This window comes from Nansenia antarctica (assembly GCF_963989245.1).
Source record: "Nansenia antarctica genome assembly, chromosome: 4".
Lineage (NCBI taxonomy): Eukaryota > Metazoa > Chordata > Actinopteri > Argentiniformes > Microstomatidae > Nansenia > Nansenia antarctica.
In genome coordinates, this window is record NC_137689.1 from 57,978,400 (window position 1) to 57,982,387 (window position 3,988).

General features: G+C 43.7%; 1 protein-coding gene across 1 annotated transcript in view; it reads right to left on the bottom strand.

Moving 5' to 3' along the window:
- hapln1b (hyaluronan and proteoglycan link protein 1b) overlaps positions 1 to 3,988 on the bottom strand; it is a gene marked incomplete at its 3' end in the record, with an annotated part of 15,746 nt that extends 11,758 nt beyond the window's left edge. Inside the window, exon 1 of the mRNA XM_080528173.1 lies at positions 3,875 to 3,988. The remainder of the gene's footprint in view (positions 1 to 3,874) is intronic.

Genomic DNA, 3,988 nt, shown 5'->3' on the forward strand with positions numbered 1-3,988 from the left:
GTATAGCTTTTCCCCTCCTGCACAGGGTTTACTGCCAAGTCAAGTCAACTGCTGTTCAACACGTCATTAAGGTCATTGATTCAAACTGGTAGCTAGTTTACTATTCCCTCTCTCATCTAAGACCAGACCTTATGTTTGTAGTGTTTGGGTCTTAACTACACTGTCCACACACCCAGTGGCCAGGCCCATTTCCCCCCCTCTCAAAGAGCCTTTATGTCAAACATAGTAACCTACTCTTGGGTTAGAGAATGAACATAGTAACGTTTCTGTGGGCCTACAGGTCTGGATGCAGGGCTATTCTGATGTCATAACCTCACTTCAAATAGTCCTCTCAGCTGTGTAGGAAACTGCTTCTTTAATTAGGAGAGAGAAAAACGCTGGAAAAACGTATGTGGCCTGAATGGAATAGACACTGTTACTTGTGAAAATGTGTGTGTGTGTGTGTGTGTGTGTGTGTGTGTGTGTGTCTATGTGTGTGTCTAAATGGAACACAGATGCCATTACTGGTTGGTTGGTTGGTTGGGTGGGGTGGGCCTTTAGGTATTTAGTCTTGGGTGGGGTATTTGTTAGAATGCTGAGTTGGAGCCTTAAATATTCATAAACAGTTATTGCACAGCGGATATATTTTCCCCGGCGGTGAAAGCGGTCTACCCTTCAAACTGGTCTACCCACCCACCAACACACAAACAAATACACACACACACACACACACACACTCGTCAGTAGGTTTTCTGACGTCACCCTCACACCACCGTGGATGTGACAAAGAGTCCTCAGTATAGAACACACCAGGTCTGTGACTGCTGGGCTGGGTGGTAGTTGTAGGGCTGGATGAGGGGGAAATGAGCCCTCTACCACAAGAGGTATGGAATCCAATCACTCCAATTCATCTCTCTATTCCTCCAATCCTTCCATTTAAAAGCTTCTATTAGGACAGAATGAAGGACAGGAAGTGATGTTTCTGGGGTTAAGGAGCCTTCATCTGAGTGGAAGAGAGACTCAGAGTCAACACAGACTAACCTCTGTGAGACAGGAGCAGGGGATAGTAGGGTAGTCCACAATACCTTAAGATGACGTCTACACTCTGGCGTCATCCTCTCTGATGCACCATAGAAGAAGAAGACTACTGAAAGCAAGAATTATTGGCATTGACTATTTCTATCGGCCAAAAAGATTTTCATCTTTAACTCCAGGAAACACAAGCAATGAATTCGCCCTATTGCGAAGCTTATCTCTGACAAGTATAGAAGTTGACGCTGAGCACAGATCAGGTCAGAGATAGTTTAACCTGCCCCAATCCTGGCTACAGTCCCCCCCTGAGGTTTAAAGGACCCTTATCCATTAGAGGGAGGACCATCAAACTGACCCATGTCTGATAAGTGTCTTCTCTAGCGTCATTTTAATTCTCCATCCTGCTCCTAAAGCATGCATGTGGGGGAACGTCAGAGGAGACCCCCCAGGAGACACCCCCCCCCCCCCCAGCTCCAGACCTGACACACTACAGGCATTAGGGTTGACACCCAGCTGTCTGGCTGGGACATCTGAGAGCCTCAGAAAGCTGAGAGTCCATTACTCACCCCTCTCACCATAATCCTGACCCTTACCCTCACCTTAACCCTCACCCTACCCATTCTGACAGTAACCCCCACACAGAGAAGGTCATTTTGTAGACTTCTCTCTCCAACCTCTCTCAAATCCAAATGATGCTGCTCTCTGCAAAAGGCTGGGTACAGAGATCAATACCTTGAGGCCAAGGGGCATCTCAATACTTGTCTCTTTTATTTCTTTAGATGGTTTGTAGATGTTTAGTAGACCCTAACCCTAGCCCTAACCTTAACCTTAACCCTTATCCTAACCCTAAACTTAACTCAAAACCTAACCCTAGCCTTAACCCTTACCCTAACTTCTACTTTTACCCTAAACCTAACTTTAACCGTAGCCCTAGCAAGCTGCTGCATGTCAACAGAGTTGCAGTTGATCATTTTAGATTTAGATCATCTATAGTAGAGCCCAATAAAACATGAATGTGTAAACCTCAGTATTGCCACATTTGCTCAAAAACAATGTTCATAATGAACATGGTGAAAGAGTGTTTAATTTATGACTTGAAGATTTAATTTATTCCAGTAGAGGGCATTGTTTACACATGTAGAATAGGTTTACAATATCCTATTTTGGTTGTAATTTTTTGGGCTGAAGCCATGATGTCAGAAGGACTATGATCGATTATGATTATGGATGACGTCAATTGAAGAGTGTTTACTGAATATGATTATGCAGTCCTTCAAAGCCCATTTAAAGTAGATCATGCATATTATAATCAGAATCAAATTTAGTATTTTGTTGCAGTAGCCACATTTTATAGACACTCGTTTAAGCTTTGAAACAAATACTCCTTCATTGTACTTGAATCTAACCAGGGATATGTTGGAAAAGTTTTGTCCTCCCACCAGCAGTTGCTACAACACATCTTGAGACACACACATACCCCCCCCCCCCCCCACACACACACACACACACACACTTGAACATTGCCCTCCTGTTTTAGACCAGTAGATGGCAAACTCACTCACTCCCTTGGCACAACAGAATCCTCTATTCATGAGGTAAATAAAGAGACGCATTATTAATTTATACCATTTACTCGCACACACATATGCACGCACAAACACTCAGCCCTCAATGTTTGTTTAACCAGCTGTTTCCCCCACACCTTTGCTTTTAACCCTCATCGAAGTGGGCCCTGTGTGTGTGTGTGTGTGTGTGTGTGTGTGTGTGTGTGTGTGTGTGCGTGTGTGTGTGTGTGTGTGAGATTGTGCGTGCGTACGTATCCAGATTACCCCTCTTTCACGAAAGAACATTCTGTCACTGCAGAGGGTCGACAGGCAGCCTTTTCACAGGGGGACGACAGGGGCCAGTGGGGGCCACAGACTGTGTGTGTGTGTGTGTGTGTGTGTGTGTGTGTGTGTGTGTGTGTGTGAGAGAGAGAGAGAGAGTGAGTCAGACTGGGGGGCCAGAATGGAGCCGCTCAGTCTAACTCCCTAGGAGCAACACAGAGAGAGGCTGTTGGGCTGAAAGCAACAAGCAGCAATATACAGCCCTGATGCACCCTGGCCTAATTCACTGGCCTCCGCAGCCACTTGTTGACCACAAATATGATAAGCTGTGCAACTATGATTGCAACTATGATAAACCGTACAGAACGACTTTTATTTAATAACTATATATATTACTGAAAAACCTCCAGAAACAATTTACACATCCTCAATGTATAACCTACTCTGTGAGTCATGGATCAGTTATCCACTTGAAATGCCGGTGGTTGTTTTGATAGTGACCTTTATTAGTGTCCCAATCCATCTCATTTAGACACAATTCATGGAGTCAGCTTGGAGAGACTGCAATTAGAACAATGGTTGATAACAACCCTTTCTTAACTATTCAATGCTGTAAATTGCTTTCCATTAAGACATTAACACAAGTAAAACCGCACTCAAGGACAATTGAGCCAGACCTAACCCTCAACAACACAGAGTGTAAACACCATCCTCATCTAACACCTCTGAGCCACTGAAACATAAAAACAGCTAAACGTTATAAGTGTATAATTTCCAAGAACCTTCATAAAAATATATATATGTCCAACCGGTTAATGTTCGTGCTGAGTATAAGGTAGCATATTTCCAAAATAATTGGAAGAAAATAATTTCATCATATTTAAATTGAGTCACTTACTTTAATGTGAGCTCATACGATTAACAAGTCAACAAGAGGATAACATCGTATAAAACATTGTAGGCCAAATATCTATTCTAACGCCATATATCTCCATATGAATCTGCGGAGAGGTAGCATACTATAGAGGAGATCTTACCGTATAAAGTTTCCAATGGTGAGTCGAGGTGACACTGAGAGCGATCAGAGTTTGGAATGAGCGCACCACCACCAGCTTACTGGCGCACAGCACGGGGAGGAAGAGCGTCACAGG